This window comes from Rhineura floridana, chromosome 1 (genome assembly GCF_030035675.1).
Source record: "Rhineura floridana isolate rRhiFlo1 chromosome 1, rRhiFlo1.hap2, whole genome shotgun sequence".
Taxonomy (NCBI): domain Eukaryota; kingdom Metazoa; phylum Chordata; class Lepidosauria; order Squamata; family Rhineuridae; genus Rhineura; species Rhineura floridana.
This window is the reverse complement of record NC_084480.1, coordinates 22,407,653-22,431,384: the sequence shown is the minus strand read 5'-3', so window position 1 is coordinate 22,431,384 and position 23,732 is coordinate 22,407,653. Positions and strand designations below refer to the sequence as shown.

The 23,732-nt window shown below is 42.7% G+C and overlaps 1 long non-coding RNA gene across 1 annotated transcript in view; it reads right to left on the bottom strand.

Annotated features, from left to right (window-relative positions):
* Positions 1-16,236, bottom strand: part of LOC133379689 (uncharacterized) — a 36,670-nt gene extending 20,434 nt beyond the window's left edge. The window contains exons 1-4 of the long non-coding RNA XR_009761241.1: positions 16,086-16,236; positions 7,660-7,831; positions 5,948-6,083; positions 1,140-4,959 (exon numbers count right to left, since the gene is read on the bottom strand). This is a non-coding gene — a long non-coding RNA (uncharacterized LOC133379689). The remainder of the gene's footprint in view (positions 1-1,139; positions 4,960-5,947; positions 6,084-7,659; positions 7,832-16,085) is intronic.
* Between the last annotated feature and the right edge of the window lie 7,496 nt (positions 16,237-23,732).

Sequence of the window (23,732 nt, the reverse complement as noted above, 5' to 3'; positions counted from 1 at the left end):
GCTGTATTGAATGGCAAATTGACATCTTTCAGTTGTTATAGCAACCAATTAGTATGCATGCTTATTTAGGAAATACGAGAATTAGGAAATTGGAAACTTGATTTAAAATTGGCATTCTCTCTTAGGACTAAGTCAAGATTTAAATCGATGTCTTGATTTACAACCAGCTTCTTGCTTTCATGTGTTAAATCCAGCAACCATGATGACTGAGGATTTTTTTAAAAATCACCACTGATTAATCACAGCATGTACCACCCCCACATCGAAGATAAGAAGGCTGGAACTTCAGTATCACTTATTTTAGATATAAGCATCCATAAGCACTATTTCCTGAGTGTCTTAGGCTGCAATCCAATACACACTTACCTGGGAGTAAGTCCCATTGAACCCAATAGAGCTTACTTCTGAGTAGACATGCATTGAATTGCAGCCTTAATCTATTCTGGGCATCTATATCACTTGAGCAATACGTCTCTGAGATTCTAGTTCTCAGTCTTTGTTATTATGCATCTCCTATTTATTTATTTATTTATTTATCTGCAGCATTTATACCCGCCCGTTTAGCCCCAAAGGCTCTCAGAGCGGTTTACAGAAACCATTCTAAGACAGTCCCTCCTAGTGCCAGGGTAGAAGATCAGAGCCTCCCAAAGGGTAGCTAAGGCAAGCGCAGGACAGATGGCATTCCTGGCAGTGCGAATTTTCATCCGGGTTCAAAGCCAGATCTATTTTTTTTAAAGGGGGGGGGAAAGAAGCATTGGCTCTATGGATCTCCAGTTCGGGAAGGACCCGAGGGAGGCCAATAGAACAACAACAACAACCCCCATCTGAAATTGCATGCAAGAGAGGGTGTGGGCTGATGATATGATTGGCCATTAGTTAATGGTATTTGTGGTGGCTGGATCTGGCCTCAAGTACAAATTAACGCAGGATGGATGCAACAACTAAAACAAAATGAATGATTACATGTGGTAGGTTTTGCAATAACACCACATGATGCAGAAGAGGCCAGAATCTCTTCTCCTTCTGGCTATGGGGATTTTGGATTGTTCTACCCGCCTTCCCCCCATAGCTGTTTGTGAAGGAAAGCAACAAATCAGAAACGGCACATGCATTATTTCAAAGGTTCTCAAACGTTTTACCTTTAAAGAACTTTTGCTACAGCCGTAGGGTTGCATTCAACATAGAGTGCTAAGCAGATCTCCCCTCTCTTCTCCCCGCATGCTGTTCTGGGGGTTCCAGAGCAGATTTGGGGAGGGTGCAGGGGCATATGTGGAAGAAGAGAGGAGGAAGTCCTGTTGCACTAGCAGGAATCCTTGTGTTGGCTTCTGCTAGGGGAGTGAGTTGAATATGGCCCATAACTCTTAAGTTCCCCATGAATGTCTCTGCATTGCAAAGGATTCTGGGGCTTATTCTAGGGCAAGCTCATTCCAGCTTTATTAAGCCTACTTGATACCCCATGCACACCATGACTGCCTCTAATTTCCCTATAGCTGCTCATTATTAAAGACCATAAGCTATCATAAACTACAATTAACAGCCTTTGCATTACCCAGAGGAAACCTTGAGTATCTTCCAAGCACCCTCACTGCAGGGTCCTAGAAACAGGTAGCCACTGGTGGAAGTTATGCATTAACAGAACAAGGAGGAAAGCAATTTTTGGTGCCTGCTTCTCCCCCTGAAGCCATCCCCACAAGCCCTTGATTCTGCTCTGGAGGCGCTCAAACATTTTTGAACAGATAACAGTGCAGGGGTTTACAGTGGGAGGAGGTATCCCTGAATAGGGCCTCCCTCCCCACAATTGGGAAAGCACTGCATATTTGGCTCAGCAATACTACATGTGAGAAGGATCTTGAGATTGTTGTTGATCACAAGCTGAATATGAGCCAATAGTGTGATGTGGCTGCAAAAAAAGCAAATGCTATTCTAGGTGGCATTAACAGAATTATAGTTTCCAGATTGCATGAAGTATTGGTTCCCCTCTATTTGGCACTGGTTAGGCTTCATCTTGAGTACTGTGTCCAGTTGTGGACACCACACTTTAAGAAGGATGCAGAAAAACTGGAATGAGTTCAGAGGAGGGCAATGGGGATAATCAAGGGACTAGAAACAAAGCCCAATGGGGAGAAACTGAAAGAACTGGGCATGTTTAGCCTTGAGAAGAGAAAACTGAGAGGAGATATGATAGCACTGTTCAAATGCTTAAAAGGTTGTCACACAGAGGAAGGCCAGGATCTCTTCTCTATCATCCCAGAGCACAGGACAAGGAATAATGGGCTCAAGTTGCAGGAAGCCAGATTTCAGCTGAACATCAGGAAAACCTAACAGTTAGAGAGATACAATGGAACCAATGACCTAGGGAGCTGGTGGCCTCTCTGACACTGGAGGCATTCAAGAGGCAGCTGGACAGCCACCTGTTGGGTATGCTTTAAGTTGGATTCCTGCATTGAGCAGGGGGTTGGACTTGATGACCTTATGTGCCCCTTCCAACTCTATGATTCTATGATCTGTGGGCTTCACAAATTCATAACAAAGATCATCTTCCAGAGGAGTATAGGACCATCTTACTGCACTGCTTAGCCTGGTCCAGAACGTCTGGAAACCTCATTTATTTCTAGAGTGGGAGGCCTTCAAACTATCCCACTTCTTACCAAAAAAACACTCCATCTTTCTCTTGGTTCTTTCTCCTGCTTTGAAACTTGATCTCCCAGTTTGTTTTGTTTCCAGGTGATCTCCGTGGCTAGGGGTACTGTTTACCAGCTTTGGCTGGTAAGGCAGCTGCGGCCATTTCTGGACCGGGATAGTCTGACCACTGTTGTCCATGCACTGGTAACCTCTAGGCTGGATTACTGTAATACGCTCAATGGGGGGCTGCCCTTGAGGTTGGTGTGGAAGCTGCAGCTAGTGCAAAATGCAGCTGCGAGACTGCTCACTGGGGCAGGGTATTGCCAACATGTCACCCGCTGCTGAAAGAATTGCACTGGCTGCCCATTTGCTACCAGGCCAAATTCAAGGTTCTAGTTCTGGTGTACAAAGCCCTATACAGCTTGGGACCAGGATACCTGAAACACCGTCTTACTACCCCTTATATACCAGTTGATCATTGCGCTCTGCAGGTGAGGGCCTCCTGCAGATACCATCTTATCAGGAGGTTTGTTCTGCACAATATAGGAAACAGACCTTAAGTGTGGTGGCACCTACCCTGTGGAATTCCCTCCCGTTAAATATTAGGCAGGCACCATCTCTGCTATCTTTTTGGCACCTTTTGAAGACTTTCCTCTTCCAACAAGCTTTTTAAGTTGAGGCCTATCCCAGTCTGCGTCTGTGTTAGAATTGCTTTTAATATGTCTTTTAATATCTTTAACCCTTTTTTAAAAGATGTTTTAAAGGTTTTTTAAAATGTTTTTAATGTTGTTTTGTTTTTAATGTATTTTAAGGTCTTTTTATGATGTTTTAAAGTGTTTTTAGTGTTTCTGTTTGCCGCCCTGGGCTCCTGCTGGAAGGAAGGAAGGGGTATAAATAAAATAATAAATAAATAAATAAATATAAATAAATAAAATGTGCTGCCTAGCTCAGAACTTAAAAAGAAAGACAGAATAGTAGATAATTTAAAAGATAATATAAAGGGTTGAAATATGTTTGCTTTGGCAAAATGTCAGAATGAATTAGTGCAAATATTTAGATAACTATCTTGAGAACCAATTTACACAATATTCTAGGTGTACACTTAAGATGTTTTAAGCCATGGGTGGGAAAGCTGTGATCCTCCAAATGTTGTTGCACTGCAACTCCTATCATCCCTGATCATTGGCCATGCTGGCTGGGGCTGATGGGAGCTGTAGTCCAATGACATCTGGGAAACCACATGTCCCCCACCCCTGTTTTAAGCATGTAAAAATGAAAAGTGTGGCTGACAACATGTTATCAATGTGTACATTCATCATACAGGTACATTAATCAGAGAGCCTAGATTGGCTACAAAGCGCTGTTGGGGTTACACTCAGTGGCAAACCTGGTTTTGTTGCTGCATAATGTGTAAAACATCTTGGTTTTCTTACTTATTTTTACTGTCATCATGTAGTAAGGATGGCAGGGAAAGATAATTAACCTCTGTCTCCCTTTTTGGCATAAGTTAGAATGTATGTATATGCATGCATCCCGCTTCACATACTTCACATGGATTTCAATGAGATATACACCTATGGAATATTTATACAGCAATTATGGAAATGGATCTCGGTTCCTTTTCTGCCAAACCTCCAGACAACATGACGAGTTGGCAGTAATTCTGCTCAGCATTTGGCTAAGTGATGAATGTATACACAGCTGAGCTGTGCACAGCTGAGAGCCAAAAATGGAATTATGCCTCCATTCTCAAGCTCATTCGTCAAAAGTCAATACAACAATGGAACTCCTGTTCCAGACTAAAATAGCTATAATGATTAACTTGTTAATAAGTGGAATAAATGCTTATAATGTTGCTTTGGAGAGTAAAAAAGAAAGACAGTTGTGTAGGCTGTTTGTTATAATGTAGGAATGAATGTGCATAATCACTTGTGCTTGATAACTAAAATATCTCTGCAGTCCATGAACACAAACATGAGTCATGCACATCTCAACACAAGCAACTGGGATCCCAATGTGCACTTTTAAGAAAGTGGAGTGTATTATTTATTGCACGAGATTTTGGCATCAGAAAGCAAACAGTTGTCATGACATGCTGCTGTTGTATTCCTTCAGCTTTGTTGGAAAAAAATATACTGCTCCAATAATTCTCTTCCTTTCCCCCCTTCCTTCTCTGAATCTGATGGCTTATCTAACAGTAGCTATTTAGTGTGATAATGGCGTTTGATAGCTTGGATACAAACACCATTGTCACACTCCACAGCTCCGGCAGGAAAGAGGCACTGGGGAAGTGAACGATGTACAGCTCTAGATTTCAGGAATTACAACCACAGATACCTGCAATTAAACAGAGATGCGATGAGTTTAAAGAAGAAAACACGAAACTTACAGTAGTAGAAATGACATCCGTTGTGACTATAAAGAGCAGCTGTTTACCAAACCAGACTAAAGATCTAGTACTGTCAACAGTTGATAAACCAAATATCTACAACCTATAAATAAGGTTTGGCTGGGACCATTTGGGCTGCACTGACTCCAGCCCAGCAGCTCCTGCAGAAGGAAGCAGAAAGAGACTCTAGTTAACAGGCTTCCTAGCTAATTCCCTTCTGCTCAGATATTTTTAAATAACATTTCCAGTTGTGAATAATCACAGCTTACTCATTAAAATACAGCTATTGCTGAAGCCAGAGCAATAGAACAATGAAAAGAAAAAATGTGCAATAATTTCCTGTTGTATCAACCCAATTATAAAATTTTATATCACCAAAACAGACAATTTTCCAGTTGGACAAAAGGAGATAGCCAAGTGGGTCCTGAAAGAAAATGCTGGAGTATAGTTGGAAACTATATGCTTCTGAATATTAGTTGCTAGAAACCACAGGAGGGGAGAGTGCTATTGAGCTTACAGGCTTCCCAGAGGCAATTGGTTGGCCACTATGAGAAGAGGATGCTGGACTCGATGAGCCACTGGCCTGATCCAGCAGGCTTTTCTTACATTTTTTATGTTCATGTGGTCCTGTTCAGTAGTGTCTTGCTTTTGTTCTAGATCTCAAAGTAGTTAGCCAGAACTTACCTCCCTGACCTAGATCTGACATCTTGCTCATTCTCCAGTTGATACAACACTCACCTCTGCCCTATCTCATGTCTTTAATGGGTTGTTCCCTAACAGGAGATGTGGTGGGTTCACCCCAGTGACTCTGTCTGCATCTTGTTTACTTCTGATGATGCTTAAAAGCACTTTGGAGAAAATATCCTTAAATTCCTGGCTCCCAAATAGCTGTAGGTTACAGAGTGAAGATTAGGAAGATTAGGACTTGCCACAAACCTGACATGGTATGCATGCCAAATATTGATTGAAAGAAACAAAACACTGTCCCAACTGGGTAGGTCATGGGAGCAGATCCAGAATGGAGCCTGGAAGGCCTGGGGTTGAGCAGGATAAACGTCTGGTGAGTCAGGGGCTGCAACAGGAGAGAAATTTAGGTCAGTTCACATTTTAGTGCAAACCTTCCTAACTTTGTACTTCCTGAAACAATATGCAAAATGAAGCACAGCTATCCTTTGGAATGTAGCTTTCTCCAGATGGCGTGATGCAGATCTCTAGCCAAATAAGGTATGCAAAAATGCAAGTATATGTCATGGCCCCGTCAGAGGACTCATCAGACGAGGATGACTCAGGAGTAACAGCAGCAGACCCAGAAGCAGCAGACCCAGAAGGAGAAATGGAGGAAACTCCTGAGAACCCAGCTCCTTCTCCCCCTCAGCTGCAGAGCACCCCAGACACAGCTGAAGCCCTTCAGCCAGACGCAGACAGGGAACAGGATACTCCCCCCTCACCTGCAGAACGTAGACAACAGAAGGTCAGGCAGAAGAGGGGCAGGCCTGTCCACTTAAGGCCAAAACGCTGAGGGCTCACACCTGCTGACAAACCTGCTCCTTAAAAGTCAAACCTTGGGTTCAGCTTGTTGATGACTGCAATGTCAGGCATGACCACTGTGTGTCTTCCTAGCCCTTGAACCTTGACTTGGACTGACCCCTTGGCAATTGAACCCGGACCTCTATTGACCTCGCTTCTGGACTTCTGGCTTGGCACGTAAGCTATGGAAGGGCCTTGCCCTTATCATGCTTCATCCTCGTTAGCCTGGCACATTTACGACCAGACTGCCAGCTAAGGACTTTCCCACCCTGATAACTACCCAGGAATTTCCAGCCCCCACCGGCACTGCTGTCTCAGTGCAGAGCTGACAGTATAAGGGGGAAAGTGTAGTATATTAGGGGAAATTGCTTGCAAAAATATGCATATTACAGAAAATTGTATATATAACTATCTATTAGGAGAAATGTGGAAGAATTTTCATGAGACTTTTTTGTAAAAAAAAAACCCCACAAACTGATGTGGAAATGCAGCAAACTGAATTTAAGACTGGAAAAAAAGAAAATGTGAGAAACTGAAATGGCCAGATTCACTTGTACCTAATGGAACCTACCAGTCATTTGGATCACCAGTACTGGCCAGCTGACCTAGTCAGACCAGTAAACTATTGACTGATTGGAAACTCATATACCTGGCATCAGTCTGGTCTGAAGTCTTCCTTAGTTCAGGATAACATGACAGAAATACAGTTTTCACTCAAGCCTGGATTACCCATAGCTAGCTCTGCCATAGACTGTAGCATTGAATTGGTATATAGCATTGGATGTTGCATCACACTGTAACCACTCAACTGGTGCCGCAAACTCCTAGGATTATTTATTTATTTGCTTATTTATTGCTGTCCTGGGCTCCTACTGGAAGGAAGGGCAGGATATAAATCTAGTAAATAAATAAATAATAAATGTATATCCCTCCAAGGGGCTCTAGGTGGCGTACAAGGCTCTCCCCCTCTCTGTGTTATCCTCACAATAGCCCTATGAGGTTTGGCTCCATGATGGAGTACCCTGTTAATTCTCATACCATCATTTTGGAGATGGGAGGAGAAGGGGGGGGGGGCGACAAAATATGGCATCGTTTATGGAAATTTCATGCTTCATACTTACCTGAAAGAAAAGCTTTTTTTTTTTCTTGAGGATAGTAGAGCAGGACCTGCTGGCTTGTCAAGTGTTGAGCCCAAATACCAAAGTGTGTATGATCTGTAAAATTGCAGGTGCATTGTGGGGCTGCTCTTGATATGACTTCATGGAAAAATCAAGCCTTGTTTCTTGGCACATGCTGTTGCAAACAGGAAAAGGAAATGAATTCAAAAGGTTGGAGATCCCTTCACCCCCCCACTACTGTCACTTTTCATTTCAATTTCAAAAGCCCTTTTGAAGAGAGAGAGAGAGAGAGAGAGAGAGAGAGAGAGAGATTTAACCAGCCTGATCAGAGCGGCACTGTGGGTGTCAGGCCATGTAAAATGATTAGTTTTCAGTAGGAACAGGCATTTCATTTTCCTAAGTGCCCACTTTTTATTCCTTCCTTAATGAAGGAAAGCAATAAAAAGAGAGATGTTTGTCAACCTTTGAGAAATGAAATAGAAAAACGTGTCAAGGTGAGAAACTTGCTGGGGAAGTGAAAGTCAATTTTTTCTCATTTATACAGCAAGTCTGTCCTGCAGAATTCAATATGGGCCAGGAGAAGGGTATTTTTTCTGGTTTTCATTGGAATACTGCTGCAACAAAGGTAATTGGACATGCCTTCTCTTGCGAACAGATGCATGAAATTATCAAGATATGCTGTTTGGACAACCTTTGCATTACAAACACCTCCGAATGGTGGTTGTCCCAATACAACCACAGATTTGTGTGTGTGTGTGTGTATGTGTGTGACTTTTGCCAACACACACCCAACACAGTCTGGCAAAAGGTCAGAGTCAAAAGTCTGGAGGAGTGTCCATCGCTCATTGGTAGAGGACATGCATGCAGAAGGCCTTATGTAGGAATGGAAGGATCTATCAATTTCAGTTCTCGTAAATTATTATTTTATTATTATTTATTATTATTTATTCATTTCTATACCTCCCACAGCCAACGGCTCTCTGGGCAGTGAACAACATAAATATAAAAATACAATAAGATAAAATCACATAATAATTACCACACACATAATAACAATTCTCAAACCTAAAAACATATTACACAATTAATTTAGTATACCAGAGTGTTATAAATATACTAAAATATATTAAAATGCCTGGGAAAAGAGGTACGTTTTAACCCGGCGCCGAAAAGAAAGCAATGTTGGCGCCAGGCGCACCTCATCAGGAAAACTGTTCCATAGTTCAGGGGCCACCACTGAGAAGGCCCTAGAACTTGTCGTCATCCTCCGAGCCTCTCTATGAGTCGGGACCCGGAGGAGGGCCTTCGATGTTGCACGCAGTGTACGGGTAGGTTCATATCGGGAGAGGCGTTCCATCAGGTATTGCGGACCCGCGCCGTGTAAGGCTTTATAGGTCAAGACCAACACTTTGAATCTGGCCCGGAAACATATAGGCAGCCAGTGCAAACGGGCCAGAACAGGTGTTATATGTTTGGATCGTTTGGTCCTAGTCAACAATCGGGCCGCAGCGTTTTGCACGAGCTGCAGTTTCCGAACCGTCTTCAAAGGTAGTCCCACGTAGAGCGCATTGCAGTAGTCCAGTCTTGAGGTTACCAGAGCATGGATAACTGAAGCGAGGTCGTCGCTGCCCAGATAGGGACGTAGCTGAGCTACCAACCGAAGAATCTTAAATTCAGTTCTCCATAGCTCTGCAGCAATCTGCATTTCTTGTAAAAAAAATCCTCACGAAAATTCTGTACCATTTTAGTGTGAATCTTTCCTAATAGACACATTTTTGAATACAGTAATGTACCAATTTTTGCAAGCTATTTATCCTAACTGAACGCATCTTTGTATGACATTTTCACGGATATATTCATTTTTATGCATACTTTCCCCATACATAGGCAGTTTTGTAAACATTGGTTGGTTGGAGAACTGCATTGCAAAACTCAGATGCATGCGAATTTCAAAGGTTTTCAATTCTCATGTTTTGGAAAGTGCTAATTTAATAGGTTTGGCTTTAAGTGCAAACTCAATCAAAGTTCTCTCCCTACCCAAGCCCCATGTTAAATCCCTGGAAACTTGAGGTAAAAAGGCAGCAACTTGAGATAGCAAATGTTAAAGATCTCTGGCTGAGACCCTGGAGAATCACTGCCAGTCAGAGAAGGTAATACTGAGTTCAATGGACGAATAATCTGAACTGCTATGGTGGCTTCCTATGATCTTCCCTCAATATACACTGATAGCGATGGATGTAACTAACATGTGGATGTGGATATGGAGCCACTGAATCACACACGAAACGGGGACTCGGGTCTTAACTAGACATGACTGGGGATGCCCATTCAAATATAAAGTGGAGGCTGGGGTCTAATTACAACAACAAAATGTGTACACAGCTGAGGGGAGCTGACAGAGTTGTCTTTTTGATGCCTGAGGTGAAGGACAAGATGGTACCTTCATTCCATTTCCTGAAGCTGACCAAACTGGCAGTGGAATCTTACTTCAACACTGGTGATGGGTCAGTATCCCCCGCAGCACCTGAGAGCAGCAGGCTAGCTTAGAGGGCACAAGGGAGGCTGCGTGACACACACACAGCTCTATCCTTCAAAACCTCTCTGTTGCTCCCCTAGACTGTCAACATCTACCACCTGAGGCAGCCGCCTCACTCTGCCTAATGGTAGGGCTGGCCCTGGGAGCTGAATCCTACCCCTTCCCCTGCTTCCCCTTGCCATAATCTACCTCATTTCAGGCATTTTCCCCACAGCCCGGCTTGCTCCTAGTTATTGGAACCAGGCTGAGAGGAAAGTGGCTGCAGTAATGGAGCACAAGGAAGGGGGAAGCTCCCTCATTCATAAACACCTTCTGGTTTGAAGGCCAGGCCCTCAGACCCTGCCTTATACATGAATGAGGCAGTCATCCAAACAGTAAACCTGGCCGTCCAGTTTTAGCCTCATTGTTGACTTCACTAGCTTACCATGAGAGCAATCACACAACAGATGGTAAACTTACTTATGTAAGTAAACAGCAGAACTAAGACTGCTTCATGTCAGGTTACACTCAATTGTCAATGTGGGTTTGTATATCTTATTGTGTAATCTCCATCTTTGGAGATCGATGTGGCATATCAGCTGCACATTTAGACACTGCTGGATTTCTCACACTTATGTATCATTAAAAGAACAAGGGTGGCAAGTGAATTTGAAGAAAAGAAAGTTTGGAACATCATGCATGGTAAAAGTAAGAAATAGCTGTGGGAGGTAGACTGGGTGTTCAGTCAGAAGGATGTATCTGACCCATGACCAGAGCTTGGAAAAGTTACTTTTTGAACTACAACTCCCAGCAGCCCCACCAGCATGGCCACTGAATTGGGCTGATGGGAGTTGTAGTTCAAAAAAGTAACTTTTCCAAGCTCTGCCCATGACAGGGTCTTCTCAGTGATGGTTCCCTATTTGCAGGATGCCACCCTGAAAAGGTGCATCTGTCACCCTCTTCAGTAACATTCAAGAGGAATTTTCAAACATTCCTGCTTCCCCAGGCATTTGATGGCTAAAAGATATTGTTCCTGGAAACCTTGAAATTATTAGCTGTGAGGGTATGTGACTGTATGAAATGTTTTTAGATGTTCTTAATGCTTACAATTTTTATTTATTTTATGTTTATTTTAATAATTAATTGTATTGTATTGTATTGTTGTTTGCTGCCCAGGAATACTTTGGAAGGAAGGGTGGGATAGAATTTATAATAATAATAATTAATAATAAAAATTATTATTATTAATAATAATCCAACCCTAGCGTTAAAGCTCCTTCATTTCCCCAAGTGGATGCCCCACTATGAAAAGGAGCACACAAAGGAACAGAGACTGAAATAAAATATCAGAAGGTGTTGCTCAGCTTCTGCCGGTTGTGAGTGCAAGAAGTTTTCTTCTGCCGCCCTTGTTTAGACTACAGTTTGGATATGCAGGATGATTTATTGCCAGGCACACAGTGGAGACTGGTGGCTCCAATGTCAGTGGGGCAGTGAATGCACTCTGGGTTTTAGTCCAAACTTTTCAAGATGTTGTCCAAGGTGCTGAAAGCTTGGACTAAAACCTGGAGTGGATTCACTGCCCCACTGACATTGGAGCCATTAGTCTCCACTACAGGCACAGCATGGCACTCAAAGGGGTGTGACTACCATGCCACTTGGCTCTGCTTCATCAGGATGATGCACCCCCACTTCTTGTTACTTTTGGATAAGCTGTTTGGAGATGAAGGGGAAGCGCAAGACAGGGCCTTGACGGAACACTTGAGAAGATGCTGGGTATCCAATGAGCAGAAGGGGAGGCAGAGCACACTCATCTGGAAATGGGTGGTGGTGGGGAATAGGGGCAGTTATATCATGGAAACTGTTCTTAATCTATTTCCAAAGGCTGAGCAAAGGGGCGGGAAGTTTGATTCTCCTGCCCGTGGTTTGTACATAGTGAAGATCCTCAGTGGGTGGGCAACTTCTTTTGAGAAGTTTTGAAATCTCTTTCCCTGGATATATTAAAGCAAAAGATTAAATATGTGTCCCAGGAGCAAACACTGTTAACATGTGGAGGAGAGAGAGATGTGGTAGTGGAAACATGGTAAAATCCATTAAGTAAATGCACCAATCATGGCACCCAGGCACAGGTTTATTTTTTACTACAATTATAATAACTACTTGTTTATTTATTATTAGCTTGCCCCAACTAGGCATTGTGTTACTTGTTATATTGCCCCCTAGTCTCCTTACTTACAACTGCTTTAATTTTCCCTTTGTTGAACTGTTAGCAACTGATTAAGTCTTAATTTCTATTATGCATTGATTGGCTGTTCTTATATATAACATCTAATCCTCTTTAGACCGCTTTTGGTCAGAAGAAGAAACGCTTCCCTCTGCTCTTGTTCTTGGCCATTCAGTTGTAGCCTGGAGGTTCCTGGCCCTTGTGTGGTCTTTTCCACTGTTCTGGCCTCAACATATGTTGGCTGTTTGTCTAGCTCAGCCTTTCCCAACTAGTGGGCCACCAGATGTTGTTGGACCACAACTCCCATCAGCCTCAGCCAGCATTGCGAATGGTCAGGAAAGATAGGAATTGTGGTCCAACAACATCTGGTGGCCCACTAGTTGGGAAAGGCTGGTTTAGCTAGTCAATTAAACTCACACCCAACCCACACTTTCATATACATCAATCTTCAGTTTTATTAAGGGACAGTTGTTGTTATGTAAATCAAACTTCACCTTTATTAAGAAACAACTGTTGGAATGCCTTTTTAAAAAACAAAGTAGGTATTGTTCAGAATATATAAAAATACAGGCCCAGCCCAATACAATTTAATTTAGACAGAAATAAAATTAAAAACAAAATTTAAAAACTGAGAATTGGAGGAGCAGGAGATACACACACAGGACTTTTTTGTGATAGTACTTACTGGTACAGTAGCCATTTTGTGCTGGCACCCATGGCATTTTTATCAAGATATGAGTACCGGCGCCTCATTCTTTACCAAAAAAGCAGTACACACACAATCACACACACACACACACACACACAGAAAGCTGAAATAAGGCATTTTTTTTAAAAAAAGGTGGAAGATAATTAGTTGGATATCACTGAATATGGAGAGTTCTACAGAAAGAGAAAAAATAGATAAAATTTCAAGGACATGAAATAGACGAAAAGGTTTTAACTAGCAACAAAGAACTAGAGGAATACACAGGCCAAGAAGGGAAATATAGTGAGACCAGAGATGAAAGATAAATTGAGATTAGAAAATAAATACAGTTGAAGGGAAAGAACAATATTACATTTAAGCTAAAAGGAAAAGGTATATAGTGAAGCAGAATCAAAAGTAGAGCACCATGAATTTAGCCACAGGTCTCCCCCTCTAGATGTGAAAGACACCCAAGAGACACACTAGGTTATACGCTCAATTTATATGGAACAGTGAGGTCTGCTAGATATCCTATGTGGCCTAAAATGTACTTCAGAATCCTCTGCAAGTGCTAGGGGGCTCTCTGGAAGGGAGTCCTAGACAGCCAAATCTAGGTGGAAAGTGACTGTATACTAAGAGGTGAAAGTTGAGCAACCATTGCACAGAGACCGTTCAGAATTTCACAGCACAGCAGGTAATGCAAGTTGCCAGGTCCAAATGGTAATCTGCACACACAGTGAGAAATATAGTCCCTTTTAAACTGGTTAAAGTGGAGGGTATGTATGTAAGAGTGCTGTATTGCATCCAGTTATCTGAGGGCAGGGATGGAAAGATCTGTCAGTTGTGGTTCTCTCAGTTTCTCATTTTTCCAGTCGTAAATTCAGTTTTCCACATTTCTGCATCAATTTGCAATTTCTTTTTTTAAAAGAATCCTCATTAAAATTCTTCAGCATTTTATCATTTCTCCTAATAAACACATTTTTGTATGCAGTTTTGACTCATGTATACATTTTTGCAAGCAGTTTCTCCTAATGCGATGCATTTTTTGGTGTTATTTTCACTAATATATTCATTTTGATGCACACATTCCCCTAATCTGTGCATTTCTGTAAACATTGTTTGGTTGGAGAACCACATTGCAAAAATTCAGATAAATGTGAATTCCGAAGGATGACTGTGTTTTGGTTCTCATATTGTTTTAGGAAGTGCAAATTTGATAGATTCGCCTTCAAATGGAAACTGAATTTAATTTCTCCGCTATCCCTATCTGAGGGCCAAACGAAACATTCACTTAATACATAGAATGTGGATACATATCTTGCTTTTCCTTAATTAGTTGTGTTGGTTTATTTAAGGAATGTAAACCCTGCTTTTCACTATACGTCTCAAAGTGGCTGACAGACCTGATGTGATTCTTACTGCGAATGCAGCAAGCAGGCCATGGAGGCTAATTTTTCACTCCCCCACCTAATTCCCCCCCCCTCGCCAGCACATATAGAAAAAGTTCCCATTGCCACCTATGGAGACTCCCCATGCCAAGTTCCTAACTGTGTTCTCTCTTTCTGTATGTGTGTGCAAGAGAACTGATCTCTATTCTATTCATGGTAGGGGAATGAATAGATAAGTCTCCATTTCCTGCACACTACCTTCATAGTAAGAATCATCCCTCCACGCCTTTAATTAAGGAAGGGGGAAGAAGGCACATAGCTGCATGTTACATATTAAGCAGATATCTAGTTTGGCCCTCAATGAAAAAGTGAATGAGAGACAGAATGGACCAGCGATGTGGCAAGGCTAGCGGGGAGGAGAGAGAGCTCAGCTCTCTCCCCCCCCCCCGCATTTTTGTTGAGGATTAGACTTGGTATAGTAATTGCTCAGTGGGAAACAAAAAACGAACTACAGAGAAATATTGGTTCCTAGAGTAAGCAGCAGTAACGCAGCCGAAGCTCTGCTCACAGCCGGAGTTCGATTCCAACAAAAGGAGGAAGTCGAATCTCCGGTAAAAGGGGTCGAGGTCCACTCAGCCTTCCATCCATCCGTGGTCGGTAAAATGAGTACCCAGCATATGCTGGGGGGTAAAGAAAGGCCGGGGAAGGAACTGGCAATCCCACCCCATATATACGGTCTGCCTAGTAAACATTGCAAGATGTCACCCTAAGAGTTGGAAACGACTCGCACTACAAGTGGGGGGACACCTTTACCTTTACCTTAGGGTTTGGCATTCTTTCAGAACTGCATGATTATTAGACGTGGAGATGACAAGAGGGTTACGTGCTAGCAGGGGGAAAGGGAAGGCAGCAAATTACTGTGGGTAACCCCATGGCAATGAGTGCCCCCTGTGCCCTGGCTTTCCCTTGGGTGGATGTTTTGATTGAAGGATAGCGTAGGAGCAACGTGGAAGTGATTACTGAATCCAGCAAAGGAAAATTTCAGTGAAGAACAATTGAATAGCTGACTATGCTCCACAGAGGAAAACATCTGAAAAAAGCTGTTGTCATTTATATACATCTAATAGACTCCCTGATAAAAATCCAATCATGCTGATTATCATCATTATTATTTTGTCAATTTGCAATTAGTTTTGTTCTCAGGATCCACTGGAACTAACCGCAGTAATGTTCCAAGCATTGAAGGTTCCAATGATAAATTTGGCAGTCAGATTGAGATAGGAGGAGGAGTGAACTCATGCACATTCTTGCCTTCTCTTCCGTCAACGGGAAAATCGCAACTTGAGATTTTCTAGGTGGTAGCTGAAGAGCTGTAATTTTGGGTAAGTTCACAGCTCTGATGCTCACACAAGCGGACCACAGGTATGAGCATGTTTTCCCCCAAGTCAGCCTAATCACACAATGTACAGAAGGCCTACAGAGAAACTTTGAAAAGTATCTGAGGCTATGATATTAGTTGCCACTAATGGCACACTTCTCTTGCAGATCAAGTTATCTATCAATCAGTTGTAATCTCTCATTCCTTTTTAATGAAACATATGCATTGAAATCACTTACCACCCCACATGACTGCAGCATGACCTTATATTTGTCTTGTTCTTAGAGGTGCTTTAAAGTTCCGTTGCCTATGCTGAACCTGAGGCTTGGTCTCTGGTTATTTTAGTTTTTTTATTTTTCTCTCTATCCATTTACAGTACTAGGATAGACATTCAGAGCATCTGTTTCCAAAACTGACTCCCCCTTGGCCTTTATGGGATCCGGAGTTTTTAAGTAAACAAGCCAATCTGATGTCTCATTAAAATATTGATCCATGTGGGATGGCTTTCAGTACTCCATGACTCAGGCTGTCTGCTAGACATAGTGAGAAAAAGAAAAAAACACCACACTTTATTTCTTTGCTTGGGACAGAGTTTTAACAATGAGGGAGGGTAGAATGAGGAATAAACAGAATGGAATTGTTCGATTATGCCAGACCAACTGAAACGGGATGGCTACACTATCTCAATGCAATCGTATAAATGGCAGTAATCTCAGAAGTCTTCTGTAACGTAGTAGAGATATTAAACCTGTGTTACTAGTCAGACTGCGGGTAGTGGCAAATACGACTGGATACTTCTCCGTATAAAAAAAAGTCTCTTCCCACAGAAACTAGTATGTAGGGAAAAGGGCTATTGTAATCTAGATTAGTTTATCCAACATGCTAGGATTGCTCTGTGCAGGGAGCTTCATGCTGGAAGAGCATTCACTCATGTGAATCTTCACCTGCAGTCTTTCAGTTGGTCTCTGATAATCTAACAGTTCCCTTCTGTTAGCTCCTTATTCTACCCTCCCTTGTCATTACAATTCTGTAGGAAGCAAAAACACAAAATGGGGTTATTATTTCTTTTTTCTTACTATATCTGGCAAACAAGTCTTTGGCCTGACTTCATGTGCTGCTATAAATGTTGGTATGGCGGAATAAGCACACTGGGATTGAAAAGAATTTGCTGATATCTATGAAACTGTTTCTCCTCAAAACCTTAACTCAAGTGGCTTGCGCAAGTGGAAACAGAAACATACTACTGCCTATAAAACACCACAGATCAATCATGTCACACAACCCTGTGAGATCTCAACTTCTTGCAGAGATGATAAAGTCAACAAATGTCTGAATAAAGGTTGCTGTTTCTTCACTGTTTGTGAACATAGCATCAGAAGAGCCCTACTGGATCAGGCCAGTGGCCCATCTAGTCCAGCATCCTGTCTCCCACAGTGGCTGACTAGATGCCTCTGGGAAGCTCCAAGCAGGACCTGAGCACACCAGCCATCTCCTCCCTTGAGATTCTCAGCAGCTTGTATCCAGAGGCATGCTCCCTCCAACAGTGGAAGGAGAACAAAGCCACAGAACAACTTTTCTCTGTGAAATGTTTTTGATTTTTATAGTAATACAAGATACTCTACCTGGCGTTTGACACCTGAGATGTAAAATTTTAGAGCCCACCTTATTTTGTGTGTGATGTGATGTGATTTTAAGTTGGTTTTACTTGTTTATTATTTATTTATTTATTGTATTTGTATACCGCCCCATAGCCGAAGCTCTCTGGGCGGTTTACAGTAACTAAAAACATTAAAAACAAATATACAAGTTTAAAACACATCTTTTAAAAACAATTTAAAACACAATTTAAAAAATTTAAAACAATTTTAAAAACACATGCTAAAATGCCTGGGAGAAGAGGAAAGTCTTGACCTGGCACCAAAAAGATAACAGTGATGGCGCCAGGTGCACCTCATCAGGGAGATCATTCCATAATTTGGGGGCCACCACTGAGAAGGCCCTCTCCCTTGTTGCCACCCTCCGAGCTTCCCTCGGAGTAGGCACCCGGAGGAGGGCCTTAGATGTTTCTGTTTTTAATGATGTTAAACTGTTGTAACCCGCTCTGGGACCTTAGGGTGAAGGGTAATAATAATAATAATAATAATAATAATAATAATAAATACACTATGGCCCAAAGAGCCATAGTGTCCCACAGTATCCAACCAGATGATGATGATGATCTTCTATATTTTATCCCACTTCAGACTGTTATTGTCTCTGAAGTGGCTCACATAATTTTTTTTTAAAAAGAGACATGAACTGACATCAAGCTTACAAAGTTTCCCACAGTGTCCAGCCAGATGATGATGATGATGATGATGATTGTCTCCAAAGTGGCTCACATCAAGTAAAAAAAAAAAGACTTACAAAGACACACAAGGGATGGAAAGTAACAGGAAAAAGTAGAAGAAGAGATTGTTCTGACCTTGAAGAATTGGATTTCCCTTCTCTGCCTTTTCCCTCCACTCTCCTAGCGATCACCTATAAGCATTTGTATCCAGTTCAGCCCAGACTGATCTTTCCTTGTGGGTGTTCTTGCCTGAATAGCAATTGGTGGCTCATGTTACACTGATCAATGGAATGGGCCAGAGAGCCCTTTCCCCTTGCCTTCTGTAGACCTACCACACGTGGAACTGATGGATTCTTTCTAGTGGGGGGAGGAGCAAGCTGCTCCTTTTCTGGCCAGTGAAGGGATCCAGCTCACCCTTTACCATGCTATGATCTTCTTGGGAGAGAGATAGAAAGCAGCTTCCCAGGAGCCCTCCCCTGCTGCTGATGGAGAGGGCTCCTCCAGACCTGTTGAGCATTCATCCTGATTTGCTTGTGGGATGGTTATATGACAATGAGCAATTCAATCTCCCCTCAGTAACTTGTTCACCTGCATCTAGGGATGGGCACATCTGTCAAATTTCACTTTCACATTTTTGCACATCAGTTTGCAAATTTTTCTTTTTAAGACCTCATGAAGATATATCAGCATCTTAGTGTAAACTTCTGTTAAACCATTTTTAAATGCAATAAACACATTTTTGCCAAGCAATTTCCCCCATATATCACTAGTATGTGCATTTCCTTAATATATGCCACTAATTGGCTGGAAAACTACATTGCAAATTTGGAGAAGCGTGAATTTCGAAGGATGGCTGTGTTTTGATTCATGTATTGTTTTGGAAAGTGCAAATGAGATAGGTTTTTCATTAAATGTGGATTGAATCTCTCCCCATCCCTATCTGCACTGAATATGCTGCTTTTGAAGTGGAATTGAACTCAGGGGTTATTTGGAATGGGTGCACTCCTAACTCTTTTACCTTCTATCGAGTGATTTGTCATTGGTGATGCTTTTCGTTCTGTCCCCTTTATTTTCTGCATTAATCATTTTCCTGTGCAAGTTCACGGTGATATGGCATTTCACATTTGGTTGCCTGCCCATCTAGTTGCTACAGATGAGACTTTCAAAGGCTTGTGCAACTGTAAAGAGCTTAGATTGGGCATATCACACACAGCTGCTGACCAGAACATTAGGATTGCAAAAGCCATGTATGTGACAATGACCCATTTCTTTGGAAGGACATGCCAAGCCATTTTGAAACAGTAGCCTGGGTTCCATAAATTGACTTGCTTGCTTGCCAGTGGTCACCACCTCTTTGCCCTTTGGTTGATGCCCCTGTGCTGTGCATGCTGACCAAGCCCAGCACATTATCATAGAAACATAGAATTATTAGAGAGCATCCTCTCTTTCCCTCAAGTTTTCACTGGAGGAAAGGAAGGGAGATTTTTCTCCCTTGCATAGGGCTTTTGCTGGGAGCATCAGCAGGACGTTGCTGCCAGCAGCAAAGGCCTAGCATGGGAGGGAAACTGCTCCTCCTTTCCTCTTCTGCTTTATCCACTAAAGAAAGGAGGAAGTGGTTTAAGCAGGGACACACTGCTGGAAAGCCCACCTTATGGTGGTGGCGGTGGTGGAAATAATTGTTCTTTTCCTTTGTGGAGAGAAGAGCAGGAACTGTAGAAGCCATGGAAGAAGGCAAGCAACCTTGTCTTCCGCAAGTGCCATGCATTTCTGCTGGAAAGAAAGCATGCATCTAGCACTCATTGTTGCAAAAGGAAGGTCCTTAATGTTAACACATTTCCTGCTAAATGTTAGGAGCTAGAAGAAGCCAGTTTGAAGTTTTTATGTCAGAGGGTGGTAATGATTAATGCATTGTAGTTTAAGATGAATGGTGGGTATTTTGTGATTTTGCTATCTTATATTGCATTGATTGATTTGTTGTATTGTGCTTTTATTGTATTGCTTTTGGTATTAATATGCTGTTCACCTCTTTGGAGTCCTTTGTTATGTTATAACATAACATAAAACATAATGCAGGGCTCAGGAAAGGGAGAGGATCAATGGTCACCACAAATAAAAGCTTGGTGACTAAGCCAAGCCGAAACCTCTGCCGAATGGGTTTCTGGTGAGATTGAATGAATCACGAGTGAAAGGTCGCACAGAGTGATAAGGATTCATCATGGAATTTCAAGGGTGAAAGGAATCTTCCAAAGTTGTGCTTAGTCACTATCCCTCGCACAGCTAGAGCTGGTTATCCTTAAACTACCTTCGACAAACATAAAGCAGGTGAGTCAGGGCCTTCCACTGCATGAACTGGTTTTTGAAATACAGTGAGCAAGTTTTTGAGTTACACCAATACAAATTAGCTTTGTCTCTGAAAGTAGTGTGTGTGTGTGTGTGAGGGGGGTGTAATGCACTCCCTTGTCAGTGTAGGATCATTACCCAGTGAAGTTTGGACTAGTAAGGCAGTTCCCCCCTGTCAGGTTTGTGGGCCCGTTTGGATGCCCTGCCCTCAGAGACTGGTGGAAACGGGTGTGTTCCCAAAAGCTCTGTGGGATTTTTCAGTGCAGAAAGCTGACAATCCTGTTGAATCCCTGGTCTTGCTTAGGAGATGAAATGGGCAGCCTTTCCCAACCTTTGGGTCCCTAGATGTTGCTGGACTACAGTTCCCATAATTCCTGACCATTGGCCATGCTGGCTGGGGCTGATGGGAGTTGTAGTCCAGCAACATCTAGGGATCCAAAGGTTGGAAAAACATCCTCTCTAGCATTGTGGAGCCCAAGTGGCTCCTTGGTGTTCTCAGGGGCTTTAGGCTATACAGCAAGCCAGATGAAGACTAGAGCACAAGTCATGCAAGTCGTTCTCCACAGCTGACCAAACGCTGGTTAGTGCACATAATCATGGCTACCATGTGGCAATGCTGGCTGCGAAGAAGGCTCATTTTGCAGCTTTCATTGCATCCTCTAGTAGCAAATTTATTTCAGATGGTCTGGTGATTACTGATTCCCACAGTGTGGGTGGGGCCTTTGAAGCATTTTAGGAACTGCTGTGGCCAGCTGGCTACCCACTTTGAGTTGCTTGATTTTAGAGTGACCTTGACTCTGCTGTTGTTGCAGTTCCAAATGAAGTACCCAATGCCAGAGTCAGTGATGCGCTGTGGGCTCAGCTTCAGTTTATGCAGTCAGCTGATGTGGACTAGGTGCTGTATATCTGACCATGTGCTCTCTTGACCCCATCCTGGCTTATTAAATCTAGTTGAGGGGGGGTGTCTGGTTGGGTCCAGGGCATAGTTAATGCTTCATTGGGTGAAGGGGTGGTGCCTGGTACAGCCATTCCAAAAGAAACCAGCTCTGGACCCCTTGGATTGGAATAACTATCCATCAGTCACAATACCCCTTTCTTAGGGAAAGTGACGGAGAGGGTTGTGGGGCAGCCACAAGCATTCTTGGATGACACAGATTATCTAGTTCCATTACAATCTGGGTTCGAGTCTGGCCATAGGACTGAGTTGGCCTTGGTCACACTGATGGATGACCTTTGCAGAGAGTTTGATCTTACCCTTGATTCTAAGCCTCTCTGAATCTTTTGATACCACTGGCCATGGTATCCTCCTAGAATGGGAATTGGGGGCACTGTGTTACAGTGGTTCTGGTCCTAACTGTGGGACCAAATCCAGAGAGTAGCATTGGGAGAGTGCTTTTTGGACCCCTAGCTATTATGTTATAGGGTGCCACAGGGCCCTATTTCATCCCCAATGCTATTCAATATCTATATGAAGCTGCTGGGAGCAGCCCTTAGGAGATTTGGGGCAAGGTGTCATCAGTATGCTGATGACACTCAGCCCTACTTCTCCATAACATCTGAATCAGGAATGGCCATACAGGCCCTGGACCAGTAGCTGGACACAGTGGTGGGATGAATGAGGGAAGATAAGCTTGAATGAGGTTACATCCTGGCAAGACAGAGACACTGTAGGTGAGTGGTTCATGTGTCTGAGAAACTGAGCAATTGCCTGCTCTGGATGGGATTGCGCTCCCCCTTGAAGGAGCAAGTAAGCAGTCTGACCGCGCTTCTGGATTCAGCTTTGTCACTGAAGGCCTAGGTAGCCTCAGTGGCTAGAAGTGCCTTTTATCAGCTTTCCCTGGACCAGGAAAGCCTGACCACAGTAGTGCAGGTATTGGTGACTTCAAGACTGGATGATAGCAATGCACTCTTTGTGAGTTTTCCCTTGCACTTGACCCAGAAGCTGCAGTTAGTGCAGAATGCTGCAGCATGGCTGCTGACAGGAGTGAGACCTGTCAGCATATAACACCTCTGCTCAGGGATTACAGCGGTTGCCGGTTTGTTACCTGGCCAAGTTCAAGGTGTTGCTGTTGGTATGGACTGCCTTCAAGTCGATCCCGACTTATGGCAACCCTATGAATAGGGTTTTCATGGTAAGTGGCATTCAGAGGGGGTTTACCATTGCCTTCCTCTGAGGCTGAGAGGCACTGACTGGCCCAAGGTCACCCAGTGAGCTTCATGGCTGTGTGGGGATTTGAACCCTGGTCTCCCAGGTCCTAGTCCAACACCTTAACCATTACACCACACTGGCTCTCTGTTGGTATATAAAGCCATTAACAGCTTGGGACCAGCTTACTTGCAGGATTGCCTGAACCCGTATGTGTTCATTTGAGCACTTTAATCTGTGGAAATGGCACTGTTAACAGATACAACATAATACTTGTTCTGCACTTGTAAGAAAGTTTGGCAGCACCCACACCTTTTGATGTCAGGCAGGCACTGAGGTGTGAAGGCCCAGAGAAAGAACTGGGAAAATTTGGGAAATGTGCTTTCTCTGTCTCTCCTCCCCTTTTTTTGAAAAACAAAAAAGGCTTTGGGGAAAAAAGAAAAAAATCCCTGGTTTTTCCCCATCCCCCCCCCCCCGGGTTTTTTCCCCCATCTTCACATCTCTAGGCAGGCACATTCACTGAACTCTTTTTGGTGCCTGCTTGAAACATATTTGTTTTGGCTAATTGTCTAATTAGATAAAGTAAGTAATTTACTATGTGTTAACCTTATGTTTTCAACAACAGGAAGGGATTTATTTTGTCATTTCAAACACCAAAAGGCTTGGAATGGACGCTGTCTGTTCTTGCCTTTGCATTATGGCTGTAGAACTTTAAATTAGGGATGGCCCAAAGTCTTGGACTTTGCCCAAATTGATATGAGATGAATCATGTTGTTATGCTATAGATGGGGACTCGCATGACTAAATGCTCCTCCATACCAAAGATAAATAAAATAAAAGAGCTATATGAAATCAGGACAGTCTGTCCTTCACATTTCACTTCTGGTAATGCAACTATCTTAACTTGTTTTCAATGTTTTTTAATGATATTTGAGAAGAAAGGCAGGATATAAATTTAATGAATAATAATCACAAACCATGCTGAGAGTTTCACTGGGAGGGACAGTGCAGGACAATTTATATATTACTACAGTAGTACCACAGTTAACAAATCCTTCAGAAGCTTCTTTT